At 40.8% G+C, this 20028-nt stretch overlaps 19 non-coding genes across 19 annotated transcripts; 17 read left to right on the forward strand and 2 right to left on the reverse strand.

Moving 5' to 3' along the window:
* Window positions 1–656: 656 nt before the first annotated feature.
* Window positions 657–730, forward strand: TRNAT-AGU (transfer RNA threonine (anticodon AGU)). Its single transcript has one exon. It is a non-coding gene; the product is annotated as a tRNA-Thr (tRNA).
* Window positions 731–1496: 766 nt separating this feature from the next.
* TRNAT-AGU (transfer RNA threonine (anticodon AGU)) lies at window positions 1497–1570 on the forward strand. Its single transcript has one exon. It is a non-coding gene; the product is annotated as a tRNA-Thr (tRNA).
* A 766-nt stretch (window positions 1571–2336) lies between these two features.
* On the forward strand, window positions 2337–2410 carry TRNAT-AGU (transfer RNA threonine (anticodon AGU)). The gene has a single exon. It is a non-coding gene; the product is annotated as a tRNA-Thr (tRNA).
* Window positions 2411–5556: 3146 nt separating this feature from the next.
* TRNAT-AGU (transfer RNA threonine (anticodon AGU)) lies at window positions 5557–5630 on the forward strand. Its single transcript has one exon. It is a non-coding gene; the product is annotated as a tRNA-Thr (tRNA).
* Window positions 5631–6397: 767 nt separating this feature from the next.
* Window positions 6398–6471, forward strand: TRNAT-AGU (transfer RNA threonine (anticodon AGU)). The gene has a single exon. It is a non-coding gene; the product is annotated as a tRNA-Thr (tRNA).
* Window positions 6472–9618: 3147 nt separating this feature from the next.
* Window positions 9619–9692, forward strand: TRNAT-AGU (transfer RNA threonine (anticodon AGU)). Its single transcript has one exon. It is a non-coding gene; the product is annotated as a tRNA-Thr (tRNA).
* A 236-nt stretch (window positions 9693–9928) lies between these two features.
* On the reverse strand, window positions 9929–10001 carry TRNAK-UUU (transfer RNA lysine (anticodon UUU)). Its single transcript has one exon. It is a non-coding gene; the product is annotated as a tRNA-Lys (tRNA).
* A 458-nt stretch (window positions 10002–10459) lies between these two features.
* TRNAT-AGU (transfer RNA threonine (anticodon AGU)) lies at window positions 10460–10533 on the forward strand. Its single transcript has one exon. It is a non-coding gene; the product is annotated as a tRNA-Thr (tRNA).
* A 1607-nt stretch (window positions 10534–12140) lies between these two features.
* TRNAT-AGU (transfer RNA threonine (anticodon AGU)) lies at window positions 12141–12214 on the forward strand. The gene has a single exon. It is a non-coding gene; the product is annotated as a tRNA-Thr (tRNA).
* Window positions 12215–12451: 237 nt separating this feature from the next.
* TRNAK-UUU (transfer RNA lysine (anticodon UUU)) lies at window positions 12452–12524 on the reverse strand. Its single transcript has one exon. It is a non-coding gene; the product is annotated as a tRNA-Lys (tRNA).
* A 457-nt stretch (window positions 12525–12981) lies between these two features.
* Window positions 12982–13055, forward strand: TRNAT-AGU (transfer RNA threonine (anticodon AGU)). The gene has a single exon. It is a non-coding gene; the product is annotated as a tRNA-Thr (tRNA).
* A 751-nt stretch (window positions 13056–13806) lies between these two features.
* Window positions 13807–13880, forward strand: TRNAT-AGU (transfer RNA threonine (anticodon AGU)). The gene has a single exon. It is a non-coding gene; the product is annotated as a tRNA-Thr (tRNA).
* Window positions 13881–14647: 767 nt separating this feature from the next.
* On the forward strand, window positions 14648–14721 carry TRNAT-AGU (transfer RNA threonine (anticodon AGU)). The gene has a single exon. It is a non-coding gene; the product is annotated as a tRNA-Thr (tRNA).
* A 764-nt stretch (window positions 14722–15485) lies between these two features.
* TRNAT-AGU (transfer RNA threonine (anticodon AGU)) lies at window positions 15486–15559 on the forward strand. The gene has a single exon. It is a non-coding gene; the product is annotated as a tRNA-Thr (tRNA).
* Window positions 15560–16325: 766 nt separating this feature from the next.
* Window positions 16326–16399, forward strand: TRNAT-AGU (transfer RNA threonine (anticodon AGU)). The gene has a single exon. It is a non-coding gene; the product is annotated as a tRNA-Thr (tRNA).
* Window positions 16400–17163: 764 nt separating this feature from the next.
* On the forward strand, window positions 17164–17237 carry TRNAT-AGU (transfer RNA threonine (anticodon AGU)). The gene has a single exon. It is a non-coding gene; the product is annotated as a tRNA-Thr (tRNA).
* A 766-nt stretch (window positions 17238–18003) lies between these two features.
* TRNAT-AGU (transfer RNA threonine (anticodon AGU)) lies at window positions 18004–18077 on the forward strand. The gene has a single exon. It is a non-coding gene; the product is annotated as a tRNA-Thr (tRNA).
* Window positions 18078–18788: 711 nt separating this feature from the next.
* On the forward strand, window positions 18789–18862 carry TRNAT-AGU (transfer RNA threonine (anticodon AGU)). Its single transcript has one exon. It is a non-coding gene; the product is annotated as a tRNA-Thr (tRNA).
* Window positions 18863–19629: 767 nt separating this feature from the next.
* Window positions 19630–19703, forward strand: TRNAT-AGU (transfer RNA threonine (anticodon AGU)). The gene has a single exon. It is a non-coding gene; the product is annotated as a tRNA-Thr (tRNA).
* Window positions 19704–20028: the final 325 nt, after the last annotated feature.

Here is a 20028-nt window from a genome sequence, read left to right on the forward strand (position 1 = left end):
CCAAGAACTCTGGACTCCACTACCTTAGAGTCATATTGCCCAAGGTTGCGATGCCATCAGAAATAGCACATATTAGAATGAGCAATTCATATTTCCTGCTAAATTTTTTGTAAAAGAAGCAAAGGTACGCCTGAACAGGGACTTGAACCCTGGACCCTCAGATTAAAAGTCTGATGCTCTACCGACTGAGCTATCCAGGCAGATGGATCACTGCCATTTGAAACTTGATTTTCACTCTACAGCACCTCCATACATGGCTACCTCACTGGTCAATAAAGGAAATGAATTACTAGTGCATTACACACATTTTGACACTGGATACATAACTTTTTTCAGTCATTCCGTATCCAGATATAGAGATTTGCAGCATCTAGGACTTTAATGTTCACCCACTTACGGATTTGAATGTTTTGCCACATTCATGAGTGCAAACTTGCTCCCCAGTAAAGACGAACATGTGCTCCTCAATGCACACACTGGGCAATGCAGTCCACTCTAAATCGACGATTAATGACATGCTCGTTTTGTGCAATGGAGTTTCAGTCAATTGGAAAACATTTTGAAAAGTTATATTGCAACAGAAGCCCAGCCTTAAAAAAGTGGATTTCACTTCTGAATGATTACATGAGGAAGGAAAGGAGACCAGATGCAAAAAAGGTGCTGTGGCTTAGTTGGTTAAAGCGCCTGTCTAGTAAACAGGAGATCCTGAGTTCGAATCTCAGCAGCGCCTGTCTGCTTTTTTTTGGACCAATCTGTCTCCCCAATATTAAAACTTTGTACAAATATTGCTATTTCATGCTATTTAGAAGCACAGTCAGGCTTGAAATGTTGGCAAAGCATCCAAGAACTCTGGACTCCACTACCTTAGAGTCATATTGCCCAAGGTTGCGATGCCATCAGAAACAGCACATATTAGAATGAGCAATTCATATTTCCTGCTTAATTTTTTGTAAAAGAAGCAAAGGTACGCCTGAACAGGGACTTGAACCCTGGACCCTCAGATCAAAAGTCTGATGCTCTACCTACTGAGCTATCCAGGCACATGGATCACTGCCATTTGAAACTTGATTTTCACTCTACAGCGCCTCCATACATGGCTACCTCACTGGTCAATAAAGGAAATGAATTACTAGTGCATTACACACATTTTGACACTGGAGACATAACTTTTTTCAGTCATTCCGTATCCAGATATAGAGATTTGCAGCATCTAGGACTTTAATGTTCACCCACTTACGGATTTGAATGTTTTGCCACATTCATGAGTGCAAACTTGCTCCCCAGTAAAGGCAAACATGTGCTCCTCAATACACACACTGGGCAATGCAGTCCACTCTAAATCAACGATTAATGACATGCTCGTTTTGTGCAATGGAGTTTCAGTCAATTGGAAAACATTTTGAAAAGTTATATTGCAACAGAAGCCCAGCCTTAAAAAAGTGGATTTCACTTCTAAATGATTACATGAGGAAGGAAAGGAGACCAGATGCAAAAAAGGTGCTGTGGCTTAGTTGGTTAAAGCGCCTGTCTAGTAAACAGGAGATCCTGAGTTCGAATCTCAGCAGCGCCTGTCTGCTTTTTTTCGACCAATCTGTCTCCCCAATATTAAAACTTTGTACAAAGATTGCTATTTCATGCTATTTAGAAGCACAGTCAGGCTTGATATGTTGGCAAAGCATCCAAGAACTCTGGACTCCACTACCTTAGAGTCATATTGCCCAAGGTTGCGATGCCATCAGAAATAGCACATATTAGAATGAGCAATTCATATTTCCTGCTTAATTTTTTGTAAAAGAAGCAAAGGTACGCCTGAACAGGGACTTGAACCCTGGACCCTCAGATTAAAAGTCTGATGCTCTACCGACTGAGCTATCCAGGCAGATGGATCACTGCCATTTGAAACTTGATTTTCACTCTACAGCACCTCCATACATGGCTACCTCACTGGTCAATAAAGGAAATGAATTACTAGTGCATTACACACATTTTGACACTGGAGACATAACTTTTTTCAGTCATTCCGTATCCAGATATAGAGATTTGCAGCATCTAGGACTTTAATGTTCACCCACTTACGGATTTGAATGTTTTGCCACATTCATGAGTGCAAACTTGCTCCCCAGTAAAGACGAACATGTGCTCCTCAATGCACACACTGGGCAATGCAGTCCACTCTAAATCAACGATTAATGACATGCTCGTTTTGTGCAATGGAGTTTCAGTCAATTGGAAAACATTTTGTAAAGTTATATTGCAACAGAAGCCCAGCCTTAAAAAAAGTGGATTTCACTTCTAAATGATTACATGAGGAAGGACAGGAGATCAGATGCAAAAGTGGTGCTGTGGCTTAGTTGGTTAAAGCGCCTGTCTAGTAAACAGGAGATCCTGAGTTCGAATCTCAGCAGCGCCTGTCTGCTTTTTTTTCGACCAATCTGTCTCCCCAATATTAAAACTTTGTACAAAGATTGCTATTTCATGCTATTTAGAAGCACAGTCAGGCTTGAAATGTTGGCAAAGCATCCAAGAATTCTGGACTCCACTACCTTAGAGTCATATTGGCCAAGGTTGCGATGCCATCAGAAATAGCACATATTAGAATGAGCAATTCATATTTCCTGCTAAATTTTTTGTAAAAGAAGCAAAGATACGCTTGAACAGGGACTTGAACCCTGGACCCTCAGATTAAAAGTCTGATGCTCTACCCACTGAGCTATCCAGGCACAGGGATCACTGCCCATTTGAAACTTGATTTTCACTCTACAGCACCTCCATACATGGCTACCTCACTGGTCAATAAAGGAAATGAATTACTAGTGCATTACACACATTTTGACACTGGAGACATAACTTTTTTCAGTCATTCCGTATCCAGATATAGCGATTTGCAGCATCTAGGACTTTAATGTTCACCCACTTACGGATTTTAATGTTTTGCCATATTCATGAGTGCAAACTTGCTCCCCAGTAAAGACGAACATGTGCTCCTCAATGCACACACTGGGCAATGCAGTCCACTCTAAATCGACGATTAATGACATGCTCGTTTTGTGCAATGGAGTTTCAGTCAATTGGAAAACATTTTGAAAAGTTATATTGCAATAGAAGCCCAGCCTTAAAAAAGTGGATTTCACTTCTAAATGATTACATGAGGAAGGAAAGGAAACCAGATGCCAAAAAGGTGCTGTGGCTTAGTTGGTTAAAGCGCCTGTCTAGTAAACAGGAGATCTTGAGTTCGAATCTCAGCAGCGCCTGTCTGCTTTTTTTTCGACCAATCTGTCTCCCCAATATTAAAACTTTGTACAAAGATTGCTATTTCATGCTATTTAGAAGCACAGTCAGGCTTGAAATGTTGGCAAAGCATCCAAAAACTCTGGACTCCACTACCTTAGAGTCATATTGCCCAAGGTTGCGATGCCATCAGAAATAGCACATATTAGAATGAGCAATTCATATTTCCTGCTTAATTTTTTGTAAAAGAAGCAAAGGTACGCCTGAACAGGGACTTGAACCCTGGACCCTCAGATTAAAAGTCTGATGCTCTACCGACTGAGCTATCCAGGCACAAGGATCACTGCCCATTTGAAACTTGATTTTCACTCTACAGCACCTCCATACATGGCTACCTCACTGGTCAATAAAGGAAATGAATTACTAGTGCATTACACACATTTTGACACTGGAGACATAACTTTTTTCAGTCATTCCGTATCCAGATATAGAGATTTGCAGCATCTAGGACTTTAATGTTCACCCACTTACGGATTTGAATGTTTTGCCACATTCATGAGTGCAAAATTTCAGAAGCCCAGCCTTAAAAAAAGTGGATTTCACTTCTAAATGATTACATGAGGAAGGACAGGAGATCAGATGCAAAAGAGGTGCTGTGGCTTAGTTGGTTAAAGCGCCTGTCTAGTAAACTGGAGATCCTGAGTTCGAATCTCAGCAGCGCCTGTCTGCTTTTTTTTCGACCAATCTGTCTCCCCAATATTAAAACTTTGTACAAAGATTGTTATTTCATGCTATTTAGAAGCACAGTCAGGCTTGAAATGTTGGCAAAGCATCCAAGAATTCTGGACTCCACTACCTTAGAGTCATATTGCCCAAGGTTGCGATGCCATCAGAAATAGCACATATTAGAATGAGCAATTCATATTTCCTGCTAAATTTTTTGTAAAAGAAGCAAAGATACGCCTGAACAGGGACTTGAACCCTGGACCCTCAGATTAAAAGTCTGATGCCCTACCGACTGAGCTATCCAGGCACAGGGATCACTGCCCATTTGAAACTTGATTTTCACTCTACAGCACCTCCATACATGGCTACCTCACTGGTCAATAAAGGAAATGAATTACTAGTGCATTACACACATTTTGACACTGGAGACATAACTTTTTTCAGTCATTCCGTATCCAGATATAGAGATTTGCAGCATCTAGGACTTTAATGTTCACCCACTTACGGATTTGAATGTTTTGCCACATTAATGAGTGCAAACTTGCTCCCCAGTAAAGACGAACATGTGCTCCTCAATGCACACACTGGGCAATGCAGTCCACTCTAAATCGACGATTAATGACATGCTCGTTTTGTGCAATGGAGTTTCAGTCAATTGGAAAACATTTTAAAAGTTATATTGCAACAGAAGCCCAGCCTTAAAAAAGTGGATTTCACTTCTAAATGATTACATGAGGAAGGAAAGGAGACCAGATGCAAAAAAGGTGCTGTGGCTTAGTTGGTTAAAGTGCCTGTCTAGTAAACAGGAGATCCTGAGTTCGAATCTCAGCAGCGCCTGTCTGCTTTTTTTCGACCAATCTGTCTCCCCAATATTAAAACTTTGTACAAAGATTGCTATTTCATGCTATTTAGAAGCACAGTCAGGCTTGATATGTTGGCAAAGCATCCAAGAACTCTGGACTCCACTACCTTAGAGTCATATTGCCCAAGGTTGCGATGCCATCAGAAATAGCACATATTAGAATGAGCAATTCATATTTCCTGCTTAATTTTTTGTAAAAGAAGCAAAGGTACGCCTGAACAGGGACTTGAACCCTGGACCCTCAGATTAAAAGTCTGATGCTCTACCGACTGAGCTATCCAGGCAGATAGATCACTGCCATTTGAAACTTGATTTTCACTCTACAGCACCTCCATACATGGCTACCTCACTGGTCAATAAAGGAAATGAATTACTAGTGCATTACACACATTTTGACACTGGATACATAACTTTTTTCAGTCATTCCGTATCCAGATATAGAGATTTGCAGCATCTAGGACTTTAATGTTCACCCACTTACGGATTTGAATGTTTTGCCACATTCATGAGTGCAAACTTGCTCCCCAGTAAAGACGAACATGTGCTCCTCAATGCACACACTGGGCAATGCAGTCCACTCTAAATCGACGATTAATGACATGCTCGTTTTGTGCAATGGAGTTTCAGTCAATTGGAAAACATTTTGAAAAGTTATATTGCAACAGAAGCCCAGCCTTAAAAAAGTGGATTTCACTTCTGAATGATTACATGAGGAAGGAAAGGAGACCAGATGCAAAAAAGGTGCTGTGGCTTAGTTGGTTAAAGCGCCTGTCTAGTAAACAGGAGATCCTGAGTTCGAATCTCAGCAGCGCCTGTCTGCTTTTTTTTGGACCAATCTGTCTCCCCAATATTAAAACTTTGTACAAATATTGCTATTTCATGCTATTTAGAAGCACAGTCAGGCTTGAAATGTTGGCAAAGCATCCAAGAACTCTGGACTCCACTACCTTAGAGTCATATTGCCCAAGGTTGCGATGCCATCAGAAACAGCACATATTAGAATGAGCAATTCATATTTCCTGCTTAATTTTTTGTAAAAGAAGCAAAGGTACGCCTGAACAGGGACTTGAACCCTGGACCCTCAGATTAAAAGTCTGATGCTCTACCGACTGAGCTATCCAGGCAGATGGATCACTGCCATTTGAAACTTGATTTTCACTCTACAGCACCTCCATACATGGCTACCTCACTGGTCAATAAAGGAAATGAATTACTAGTGCATTACACACATTTTGACACTGGAGACATAACTTTTTTCAGTCATTCCGTATCCAGATATAGAGATTTGCAGCATCTAGGACTTTAATGTTCACCCACTTACGGATTTGAATGTTTTGCCACATTCATGAGTGCAAACTTGCTCCCCAGTAAAGACGAACATGTGCTCCTCAATGCACACACTGGGCAATGCAGTCCACTCTAAATCAACGATTAATGACATGCTCGTTTTGTGCAATGGAGTTTCAGTCAATTGGAAAACATTTTGTAAAGTTATATTGCAACAGAAGCCCAGCCTTAAAAAAAGTGGATTTCACTTCTAAATGATTACATGAGGAAGGACAGGAGATCAGATGCAAAAGTGGTGCTGTGGCTTAGTTGGTTAAAGCGCCTGTCTAGTAAACAGGAGATCCTGAGTTCGAATCTCAGCAGCGCCTGTCTGCTTTTTTTTCGACCAATCTGTCTCCCCAATATTAAAACTTTGTACAAAGATTGCTATTTCATGCTATTTAGAAGCACAGTCAGGCTTGAAATGTTGGCAAAGCATCCAAGAATTCTGGACTCCACTACCTTAGAGTCATATTGGCCAAGGTTGCGATGCCATCAGAAATAGCACATATTAGAATGAGCAATTCATATTTCCTGCTAAATTTTTTGTAAAAGAAGCAAAGATACGCTTGAACAGGGACTTGAACCCTGGACCCTCAGATTAAAAGTCTGATGCTCTACCCACTGAGCTATCCAGGCACAGGGATCACTGCCCATTTGAAACTTGATTTTCACTCTACAGCACCTCCATACATGGCTACCTCACTGGTCAATAAAGGAAATGAATTACTAGTGCATTACACACATTTTGACACTGGAGACATAACTTTTTTCAGTCATTCCGTATCCAGATATAGCGATTTGCAGCATCTAGGACTTTAATGTTCACCCACTTACGGATTTTAATGTTTTGCCATATTCATGAGTGCAAACTTGCTCCCCAGTAAAGACGAACATGTGCTCCTCAATGCACACACTGGGCAATGCAGTCCACTCTAAATCGACGATTAATGACATGCTCGTTTTGTGCAATGGAGTTTCAGTCAATTGGAAAACATTTTGAAAAGTTATATTGCAATAGAAGCCCAGCCTTAAAAAAGTGGATTTCACTTCTAAATGATTACATGAGGAAGGAAAGGAAACCAGATGCCAAAAAGGTGCTGTGGCTTAGTTGGTTAAAGCGCCTGTCTAGTAAACAGGAGATCTTGAGTTCGAATCTCAGCAGCGCCTGTCTGCTTTTTTTTCGACCAATCTGTCTCCCCAATATTAAAACTTTGTACAAAGATTGCTATTTCATGCTATTTAGAAGCACAGTCAGGCTTGAAATGTTGGCAAAGCATCCAAAAACTCTGGACTCCACTACCTTAGAGTCATATTGCCCAAGGTTGCGATGCCATCAGAAATAGCACATATTAGAATGAGCAATTCATATTTCCTGCTTAATTTTTTGTAAAAGAAGCAAAGGTACGCCTGAACAGGGACTTGAACCCTGGACCCTCAGATTAAAAGTCTGATGCTCTACCGACTGAGCTATCCAGGCACAAGGATCACTGCCCATTTGAAACTTGATTTTCACTCTACAGCACCTCCATACATGGCTACCTCACTGGTCAATAAAGGAAATGAATTACTAGTGCATTACACACATTTTGACACTGGAGACATAACTTTTTTCAGTCATTCCGTATCCAGATATAGAGATTTGCAGCATCTAGGACTTTAATGTTCACCCACTTACGGATTTGAATGTTTTGCCACATTCATGAGTGCAAAATTTCAGAAGCCCAGCCTTAAAAAAAGTGGATTTCACTTCTAAATGATTACATGAGGAAGGACAGGAGATCAGATGCAAAAGAGGTGCTGTGGCTTAGTTGGTTAAAGCGCCTGTCTAGTAAACTGGAGATCCTGAGTTCGAATCTCAGCAGCGCCTGTCTGCTTTTTTTTCGACCAATCTGTCTCCCCAATATTAAAACTTTGTACAAAGATTGTTATTTCATGCTATTTAGAAGCACAGTCAGGCTTGAAATGTTGGCAAAGCATCCAAGAATTCTGGACTCCACTACCTTAGAGTCATATTGCCCAAGGTTGCGATGCCATCAGAAATAGCACATATTAGAATGAGCAATTCATATTTCCTGCTAAATTTTTTGTAAAAGAAGCAAAGATACGCCTGAACAGGGACTTGAACCCTGGACCCTCAGATTAAAAGTCTGATGCCCTACCAACTGAGCTATCCAGGCACAGGGATCACTGCCCATTTGAAACTTGATTTTCACTCTACAGCACCTCCATACATGGCTACCTCACTGGTCAATAAAGGAAATGAATTACTAGTGCATTACACACATTTTGACACTGGAGACATAACTTTTTTCAGTCATTCCGTATCCAGATATAGAGATTTGCAGCATCTAGGACTTTAATGTTCACCCACTTACGGATTTGAATGTTTTGCCACATTAATGAGTGCAAACTTGCTCCCCAGTAAAGACGAACATGTGCTCCTCAATGCACACACTGGGCAATGCAGTCCACTCTAAATCGACGATTAATGACATGCTCGTTTTGTGCAATGGAGTTTCAGTCAATTGGAAAACATTTTAAAAGTTATATTGCAACAGAAGCCCAGCCTTAAAAAAGTGGATTTCACTTCTAAATGATTACATGAGGAAGGAAAGGAGACCAGATGCAAAAAAGGTGCTGTGGCTTAGTTGGTTAAAGTGCCTGTCTAGTAAACAGGAGATCCTGAGTTCGAATCTCAGCAGCGCCTGTCTGCTTTTTTTCGACCAATCTGTCTCCCCAATATTAAAACTTTGTACAAAGATTGCTATTTCATGCTATTTAGAAGCACAGTCAGGCTTGATATGTTGGCAAAGCATCCAAGAACTCTGGACTCCACTACCTTAGAGTCATATTGCCCAAGGTTGCGATGCCATCAGAAATAGCACATATTAGAATGAGCAATTCATATTTCCTGCTTAATTTTTTGTAAAAGAAGCAAAGGTACGCCTGAACAGGGACTTGAACCCTGGACCCTCAGATTAAAAGTCTGATGCTCTACCGACTGAGCTATCCAGGCACAGGGATCACTGCCCATTTGAAACTTGATTTTCACTCTACAGCACCTCCATACATGGCTACCTCACTGGTCAATAAAGGAAATGAATTACTAGTGCATTACACACATTTTGACACTGGAGACATAACTTTTTTCAGTCATTCCGTATCCAGATATAGAGATTTGCAGCATCTAGGACTTTAATGTTCACCCACTTACGGATTTGAATGTTTTGCCACATTCATGAGTGCAAACTTGCTCCCCAGTAAAGACGAACATGTGCTCCTCAATGCACACACTGGGCAATGCAGTCCACTCTAAATCGACGATTAATGACATGCTCGTTTTGTGCAATGGAGTTTCAGTCAATTGGAAAACATTTTGAAAAGTTATATTGCAACAGAAGCCCAGCCTTAAAAAAGTGGATTTCACTTCTAAATGATTACATGAGGAAGGAAAGGAGACCAGATGCAAAAAAGGTGCTGTGGCTTAGTTGGTTAAAGCGCCTGTCTAGTAAACAGGAGATCCTGAGTTCGAATCTCAGCAGCGCCTGTCTGCTTTTTTTCGACCAATCTGTCTCCCCAATATTAAAACTTTGTACAAAGATTGCTATTTCATGCTATTTAGAAGCACAGTCAGGCTTGATATGTTGGCAAAGCATCCAAGAACTCTGGACTCCACTACCTTAGAGTCATATTGCCCAAGGTTGCGATGCCATCAGAAATAGCACATATTAGAATGAGCAATTCATATTTCCTGCTTAATTTTTTGTAAAAGAAGCAAAGGTACGCCTGAACAGGGACTTGAACCCTGGACCCTCAGATTAAAAGTCTGATGCTCTACCAACTGAGCTATCCAGGCACAAGGATCACTGCCCATTTGAAACTTGATTTTCACTCTACAGCACCTCCATACATGGCTACCTCACTGGTCAATAAAGGAAATGAATTACTAGTGCATTACACACATTTTGACACTGGAGACATAACTTTTTTCAGTCATTCCGTATCCAGATATAGAGATTTGCAGCATCTAGGACTTTAATGTTCACCCACTTACGGATTTGAATGTTTTGCCACATTCATGAGTGCAAACTTGCTCCCCAGTAAAGACGAACATGTGCTCCTCAATGCACAAACTGGGCAATGCAGTCCACTCTAAATCGACGATTAATGACATGCTCGTTTTGTGCAATGGAGTTTCAGTCAATTGGAAAACATTTTGCAAAGTTATATTGCAACAGAAGCCCAGCCTTAAAAAAAGTGGATTTCACTTCTAAATGATTACATGAGGAAGGACAGGAGATCAGATGCAAAAGAGGTGCTGTGGCTTAGTTGGTTAAAGCGCCTGTCTAGTAAACAGGAGATCCTGAGTTCGAATCTCAGCAGCACCTGTCTGCTTTTTTTTCAACCAATCTGTCTCCCCAATATTAAAACTTTGTACAAAGATTGTTATTTCATGCTATTTAGAAGCACAGTCAGGCTTGAAACGTTGGCAAAGCATCCAAGAATTCTGGACTCCACTACCTTAGAGTCATATTGCCCAAGGTTGCGATGCCATCAGAAATAGCACATATTAGAATGAGCAATTCATATTTCCTGCTAAATTTTTTGTAAAAGAAGCAAAGATACGCCTGAACAGGGACTTGAACCCTGGACCCTCAGATTAAAAGTCTGATGCTCTACCGACTGAGCTATCCAGGCACAGGGATCACTGCCCATTTGAAACTTGATTTTCACTCTACAGCACCTCCATACATGGCTACCTCACTGGTCAATAAAGGAAATGAATAACTAGTGCATTACACACATTTTGACACTGGAGACATAACTTTTTTCAGTCATTCCGTATCCAGATATAGAGATTTGCAGCATCTAGGACTTTAATGTTCACCCACTTACGGATTTGAATGTTTTGCCACATTAATGAGTGCAAACTTGCTCCCCAGTAAAGACGAACATGTGCTCCTCAATGCACACACTGGGCAATGCAGTCCACTCTAAATCGACGATTAATGACATGCTCGTTTTGTGCAATGGAGTTTCAGTCAATTGGAAAACATTTTGAAAAGTTATATTGCAACAGAAGCCCAGCCTTAAAAAAGTGGATTTCACTTCTAAATGATTACATGAGGAAGGAAAGGAGACCAGATGCAAAAAAGGTGCTGTGGCTTAGTTGGTTAAAGCGCCTGTCTAGTAAACAGGAGATCCTGAGTTTGAATCTCAGCAGCGCCTGTCTGCTTTTTTTCGACCAATCTGTCTCCCCAATATTAAAACTTTGTACAAAGATTGCTATTTCATGCTATTTAGAAGCACAGTCAGGCTTGAAATGTTGGCAAAGCATCCAAGAACTCTGGACTCCACTACCTTAGAGTCATATTGCCCAAGGTTGCGATGCCATCAGAAATAGCACATATTAGAATGGGCAATTCATATTTCCTGCTTAATTTTTTGTAAAAGAAGCAAAGGTACGCCTGAACAGGAACTTGAACCCTGGACCCTCAGATTAAAAGTCTGATGCTCTACCGACTGAGCTATCAAGGCACAGGGATCACTGCCCATTTGAAACTTGATTTTCACTCTACAGCACCTCCATACATGGCTACCTCACTGGTCAATAAAGGAAATGAATTACTAGTGCATTACACACATTTTGACACTGGAGACATAACTTTTTTCAGTCATTCCGTATCCAGATATAGAGATTTGCAGCATCTAGGACTTTAATGTTCACCCACTTACGGATTTGAATGTTTTGCCACATTCATGAGTGCAAACTTGCTCCCCAGTAAAGACGAACATGTGCTCCTCAATGCACACACTGGGCAATGAAGTCCACTCTAAATCGACGATTAATGACATGCTCGTTTTGTGCAATGGAGTTTCAGTCAATTGGAAAACATTTTGAAAAGTTATATTGCAATAGAAGCCCAGCCTTAAAAAAGTGGATTTCACTTCTAAATGATTACATGAGGAAGGAAAGGAGAGCAGATGCAAAAAAGGTGCTGTGGCTTAGTTGGTTAAAGCGCCTGTCTAGTAAACAGGAGATCCTGAGTTCGAATCTCAGCAGCGCCTGTCTGCTTTTTTTTCGACCAATCTGTCTCCCCAATATTAAAACTTTGTACAAAGATTGCTATTTCATGCTATTTAGAAGCACAGTCAGGCTTGAAATGTTGGCAAAGCATCCAAGAACTCTGGACTCCACTACCTTAGAGTCATATTGCCCAAGGTTGCGATGCCATCAGAAATAGCACATATTAGAATGAGCAATTCATATTTCCTGCTTAATTTTTTGTAAAAGAAGCAAAGGTACGCCTGAACAGGGACTTGAACCCTGGACCCTCAGATTAAAAGTCTGATGCTCTACCAACTGAGCTATCCAGGCACAAGGATCACTGCCCATTTGAAACTTGATTTTCACTCTACAGCACCTCCATACATGGCTACCTCACTGGTCAATAAAGGAAATGAATTACTAGTGCATTACACACATTTTGACACTGGAGACATAACTTTTTTCAGTCATTCCGTATCCAGATATAGAGATTTGCAGCATCTAGGACTTTAATGTTCACCCACTTACGGATTTGAATGTTTTGCCACATTCATGAGTGCAAACTTGCTCCCCAGTAAAGACGAACATGTGCTCCTCAATGCACACACTGGGCAATGCAGTCCACTCTAAATCGACGATTAATGACATGCTCGTTTTGTGCAATGGAGTTTCAGTCAATTGGAAAACATTTTGAAAAGTTATATTGCAACAGAAGCCCAGCCTTAAAAAAGTGGATTTCACTTCTGAATGATTACATGAGGAAGGAAAGGAGACCAGATGCAAAAAAGGTGCTGTGGCTTAGTTGGTTAAAGCGCCTGTCTAGTAAACAGGAGATCCTGAGTTCGAATCTCAGCAGCGCCTGTCTGCTTTTTTTTGGACCAATCTGTCTCCCCAATATTAAAACTTTGTACAAAGATTGCTATTTCATGCTATTTAGAAGCACAGTCAGGCTTGAAATGTTGGCAAAGCATCCAAGAACTCTGGACTCCACTACCTTAGAGTCATATTGCCCAAGGTTGCGATGCCATCAGAAACAGCACATATTAGAATGAGCAATTCATATTTCCTGCTTAATTTTTTGTAAAAGAAGCAAAGGTACGCTGAACAGGGACTTGAACCCTGGACCCTCAGATCAACCGACTGAGCTATCCAGGCAGATGGATCACTGCCATTTGAAACTTGATTTTCACTCTACAGCACCTCCATACATGGCTACCTCACTGGTCAATAAAGGAAATGAATTACTAGTGCATTACACACATTTTGACACTGGAGACATAACTTTTTTCAGTCATTCCGTATCCAGATATAGAGATTTGCAGCATCTAGGACTTTAATGTTCACCCACTTACGGATTTGAATGTTTTGCCACATTCATGAGTGCAAACTTGCTCCCCAGTAAAGACGAACATGTGCTCCTCAATGCACACACTGGGCAATGCAGTCCACTCTAAATCGACGATTAATGACATGCTCGTTTTGTGCAATGGAGTTTCAGTCAATTGGAAAACATTTTGTAAAGTTATATTGCAACAGAAGCCCAGCCTTAAAAAAAGTGGATTTCACTTCTAAATGATTACATGAGGAAGGACAGGAGATCAGATGCAAAAGAGGTGCTGTGGCTTAGTTGGTTAAAGCGCCTGTCTAGTAAACAGGAGATCCTGAGTTCGAATCTCAGCAGCACCTGTCTGCTTTTTTTTCAACCAATCTGTCTCCCCAATATTAAAACTTTGTACAAAGATTGTTATTTCATGCTATTTAGAAGCACAGTCAGGCTTGAAACGTTGGCAAAGCATCCAAGAATTCTGGACTCTACTACCTTAGAGTCATATTGCCCAAGGTTGCGATGCCATCAGAAATAGCACATATTAGAATGAGCAATTCATATTTCCTGCTAAATTTTTTGTAAAAGAAGCAAAGATACGCCTGAACAGGGACTTGAACCCTGGACCCTAAGATTAAAAGTCTGATGCTCTACCGACTGAGCTATCCAGGCACATGGATCACTGCCCATTTGAAACTTGATTTTCACTCTACAGCACCTCCATACATGGCTACCTCACTGGTCAATAAAGGAAATGAATTACTAGTGCATTACACACATTTTGACACTGGAGACATAACTTTTTTCAGTCATTCCGTATCCAGATATAGCGATTTGCAGCATCTAGGACTTTAATGTTCACCCACTTACGGATTTTAATGTTTTGCCACATTCATGAGTGCAAACTTGCTCCCCAGTAAAGACGAACATGTGCTCCTCAATGCACACACTCGGCAATGCAGTCCACTCTAAATCGACGATTAATGACATGCTCGTTTTGTGCAATGGAGTTTCAGTCAATTGGAAAACATTTTGAAAAGTTATATTGCAACAGAAGCCCAGCCTTAAAAAAGTGGATTTCACTTCTAAATGATTACATGAGGAAGGAAAGGAGACCAGATGCAAAAAAGGTGCTGTGGCTTAGTTGGTTAAAGCGCCTGTCTAGTAAACAGGAGATCCTGAGTTCGAATCTCAGCAGCGCCTGTCTGCTTTTTTTCGACCAATCTGTCTCCCCAATATTAAAACTTTGTACAAAGATTGCTATTTCATGCTATTTAGAAGCACAGTCAGGCTTGATATGTTGGCAAAGCATCCAAGAACTCTGGACTCCACTACCTTAGAGTCATATTGCCCAAGGTTGCGATGCCATCAGAAATAGCACATATTAGAATGAGCAATTCATATTTCCTGCTTAATTTTTTGTAAAAGAAGCAAAGGTACGCCTGAACAGGGACTTGAATCCTGGACCCTCAGATTAAAAGTCTGATGCTCTACCGACTGAGCTATCCAGGCAGATGGATCACTGCCATTTGAAACTTGATTTTCACTCTACATCACCTCCATACATGGCTACCTCACTGGTCAATAAAGGAAATGAATTACTAGTGCATTACACACATTTTGACACTGGAGACATAACTTTTTTCAGTCATTCCGTATCCAGATATAGAGATTTGCAGCATCTAGGACTTTAATGTTCACCCACTTACGGATTTGAATGTTTTGCCACATTAATGAGTGCAAACTTGCTCCCCAGTAAAGACGAACATGTGCTCCTCAATGCACACACTGGGCAATGCAGTCCACTCTAAATCGACGATTAATGACATGCTCGTTTTGTGCAATGGAGTTTCAGTCAATTGGAAAACATTTTAAAAGTTATATTGCAACAGAAGCCCAGCCTTAAAAAAGTGGATTTCACTTCTAAATGATTACATGAGGAAGGAAAGGAGACCAGATGCGAAAAAGGTGCTGTGGCTTAGTTGGTTAAAGCGCCTGTCTAGTAAACAGGAGATCCTGAGTTCGAATCTCAGCAGCGCCTGTCTGCTTTTTTTCGACCAATCTGTCTCCCCAATATTAAAACTTTGTACAAAGATTGCTATTTCATGCTATTTAGAAGCACAGTCAGGCTTGATATGTTGGCAAAGCATCCAAGAACTCTGGACTCCACTACCTTAGAGTCATATTGCCCAAGGTTGCGATGCCATCAGAAATAGCACATATTAGAATGAGCAATTCATATTTCCTGCTAAATTTTTTGTAAAAGAAGCAAAGGTACGCCTGAACAGGGACTTGAACCCTGGACCCTCAGATTAAAAGTCTGATGCTCTACCGACTGAGCTATCCAGGCACATGGATCACTGCCCATTTGAAACTTGATTTTCACTCTACAGCACCTCCATACATGGCTACCTCACTGGTCAATAAAGGAAATGAATTACTAGTGCATTACACACATTTTGACACTGGAGACATAACTTTTTTCAGTCATTCCGTATCCAGATATAGCGATTTGCAGCATCTAGGACTTTAATGTTCACCCACTTACGGATTTTAATGTTTTGCCACATTCATGAGTGCAAACTTGCTCCCCAGTAAAGACGAACATGTGCTCCTCAATGCACACACTCGGCAATGCAGTCCACTCTAAATCGACGATTAATGACATGCTCGTTTTGTGCAATGGAGTTTCAGTCAATTGGAAAACATTTTGAAAAGTTATATTGCAACAGAAGCCCAGCCTTAAAAAAGTGGATTTCACTTCTAAATGATTACATGAGGAAGGAAAGGAGACCAGATGCAAAAAAGGTGCTGTGGCTTAGTTGGTTAAAGCGCCTGTCTAGTAAACAGGAGATCCTGAGTTCGAATCTCAGCAGCGCCTGTCTGCTTTTTTTCGACCAATCTGTCTCCCCAATATTAAAACTTTGTACAAAGATTGCTATTTCATGCTATTTAGAAGCACAGTCAGGCTTGATATGTTGGCAAAGCATCCAAGAACTCTGGACTCCACTACCTTAGAGTCATATTGCCCAAGGTTGCGATGCCATCAGAAATAGCACATATTAGAATGAGCAATTCATATTTCCTGCTTAATTTTTTGTAAAAGAAGCAAAGGTACGCCTGAACAGGGACTTGAATCCTGGACCCTCAGATTAAAAGTCTGATGCTCTACCGACTGAGCTATCCAGGCAGATGGATCACTGCCATTTGAAACTTGATTTTCACTCTACATCACCTCCATACATGGCTACCTCACTGGTCAATAAAGGAAATGAATTACTAGTGCATTACACACATTTTGACACTGGAGACATAACTTTTTTCAGTCATTCCGTATCCAGATATAGAGATTTGCAGCATCTAGGACTTTAATGTTCACCCACTTACGGATTTGAATGTTTTGCCACATTAATGAGTGCAAACTTGCTCCCCAGTAAAGACGAACATGTGCTCCTCAATGCACACACTGGGCAATGCAGTCCACTCTAAATCGACGATTAATGACATGCTCGTTTTGTGCAATGGAGTTTCAGTCAATTGGAAAACATTTTAAAAGTTATATTGCAACAGAAGCCCAGCCTTAAAAAAGTGGATTTCACTTCTAAATGATTACATGAGGAAGGAAAGGAGACCAGATGCGAAAAAGGTGCTGTGGCTTAGTTGGTTAAAGCGCCTGTCTAGTAAACAGGAGATCCTGAGTTCGAATCTCAGCAGCGCCTGTCTGCTTTTTTTCGACCAATCTGTCTCCCCAATATTAAAACTTTGTACAAAGATTGCTATTTCATGCTATTTAGAAGCACAGTCAGGCTTGATATGTTGGCAAAGCATCCAAGAACTCTGGACTCCACTACCTTAGAGTCATATTGCCCAAGGTTGCGATGCCATCAGAAATAGCACATATTAGAATGAGCAATTCATATTTCCTGCTTAATTTTTTGTAAAAGAAGCAAAGGTACGCCTGAACAGGGACTTGAACCCTGGACCCTCAGATTAAAAGTCTGATGCTCTACCGACTGAGCTATCCACGCAGATGGATGACTGCCATTTGAAACTTGATTTTCACTCTACAGCACCTCCATACATGGCTACCTCACTGGTCAATAAAGGAAATGAATTACTAGTGCATTACACACATTTTGACACTGGAGACATAACTTTTTTCAGTCATTCCGTATCCAGATATAGAGATTTGCAGCATCTAGGACTTTAATGTTCACCCACTTACGGATTTGAATGTTTTGCCACATTCATGAGTGCAAACTTGCTCCCCAGTAAAGACGAACATGTGCTCCTCAATGCACACACTGGGCAATGCAGTCCACTCTAAATCGACGATTAATGACATGCTCGTTTTGTGCAATGGAGTTTCAGTCAATTGGAAAACATTTTGTAAAGTTATATTGCAACAGAAGCCCAGCCTTAAAAAAAGTGGATTTCACTTCTAAATGATTACATGAGGAAGGACAGGAGATCAGATGCAAAAGAGGTGCTGTGGCTTAGTTGGTTAAAGCGCCTGTCTAGTAAACAGGAGATCCTGAGTTCGAATCTCAGCAGCACCTGTCTGCTTTTTTTTCAACCAATCTGTCTCCCCAATATTAAAACTTTGTACAAAGATTGTTATTTCATGCTATTTAGAAGCACAGTCAGGCTTGAAACGTTGGCAAAGCATCCAAGAATTCTGGACTCTACTACCTTAGAGTCATATTGCCCAAGGTTGCGATGCCATCAGAAATAGCACATATTAGAATGAGCAATTCATATTTCCTGCTAAATTTTTTGTAAAAGAAGCAAAGATACGCCTGAACAGGGACTTGAACCCTGGACCCTAAGATTAAAAGTCTGATGCACTCTACAGCTCCTCCATACATGGCTACCTCACTGGTCAATAAAGGAAATGAATTACTAGTGCATTACACACATTTTGACACTGGAGACATAACTTTTTTCAGTCATTCCGTATCCAGATATAGAGATTTGCAGCATCTAGGACTTTAATGTTCACCCACTTACGGATTTGAATGTTTTGCCACATTAATGAGTGCAAACTTGCTCCCCAGTAAAGACGAACATGTGCTCCTCAATGCACACACTGGGCAATGCAGTCCACTCTAAATCGACGATTAATGACATGCTCGTTTTGTGCAATGGAGTTTCAGTCAATTGGAAAACATTTTGAAAAAGTTATATTGCAACAGAAGCCCAGCCTTAAAAAAGTGGATTTCACTTCTAAATGATTACATGAGGAAGGAAAGGAGACCAGATGCAAAAAAGGTGCTGTGGCTTAGTTGGTTAAAGCGCCTGTCTAGTAAACAGGAGATCCTGAGTTCGAATCTCAGCAGCGCCTGTCTGCTTTTTTTCGACCAATCTGTCTCCCCAATATTAAAACTTTGTACAAAGATTGCTATTTCATGCTATTTAGAAGCACAGTCAGGCTTGATATGTTGGCAAAGCATCCAAGAACTCTGGACTCCACTACCTTAGAGTCATATTGCCCAAGGTTGCGATGCCATCAGAAATAGCACATATTAGAATGAGCAATTCATATTTCCTGCTTAATTTTTTGTAAAAGAAGCAAAGGTACGCCTGAACAGGGACTTGAACCCTGGACCCTCAGATTAAAAGTCTGATGCTCTACCGACTGAGCTATCCAGGCACAAGGATCACTGCCCATTTGAAACTTGATTTTCACTCTACAGCACCTCCATACATGGCTACCTCACTGGTCAATAAAGGAAATGAATTACTAGTGCATTACACACATTTTGACACTGGAGACATAACTTTTTTCAGTCATTCCGTATCCAGATATAGAGATTTGCAGCATCTAGGACTTTAATGTTCACCCACTTACGGATTTGAATGTTTTGCCACATTCATGAGTGCAAACTTGCTCCCCAGTAAAGACGAACATGTGCTCCTCAATGCAAAAACTGGGCAATGCAGTCCACTCTAAATCGACGATTAATGACATGCTCGTTTTGTGCAATGGAGTTTCAGTCAATTGGAAAACATTTTGCAAAGTTATATTGCAACAGAAGCCCAGCCTTAAAAAAAGTGGATTTCACTTCTAAATGATTACATGAGGAAGGACAGGAGATCAGATGCAAAAGAGGTGCTGTGGCTTAGTTGGTTAAAGCGCCTGTCTAGTAAACAGGAGATCCTGAGTTCGAATCTCAGCAGCACCTGTCTGCTTTTTTTTCAACCAATCTGTCTCCCCAATATTAAAACTTTGTACAAAGATTGTTATTTCATGCTATTTAGAAGCACAGTCAGGCTTGAAACGTTGGCAAAGCATCCAAGAATTCTGGACTCCACTACCTTAGAGTCATATTGCCCAAGGTTGCGATGCCATCAGAAATAGCACATATTAGAATGAGCAATTCATATTTCCTGCTAAATTTTTTGTAAAAGAAGCAAAGATACGCCTGAACAGGGACTTGAACCCTGGACCCTCAGATTAAAAGTCTGATGCTCTACCGACTGAGCTATCCAGGCACAGGGATCACTGCC

The sequence above is a fragment of the Ambystoma mexicanum genome, unplaced genomic scaffold, assembly GCF_040938575.1.
Source record: "Ambystoma mexicanum isolate Mex_15411 unplaced genomic scaffold, UKY_AmexF1_1 Mex_scaf1, whole genome shotgun sequence".
In the NCBI taxonomy this organism is placed as follows: Eukaryota; Metazoa; Chordata; class Amphibia; order Caudata; family Ambystomatidae; genus Ambystoma; species Ambystoma mexicanum.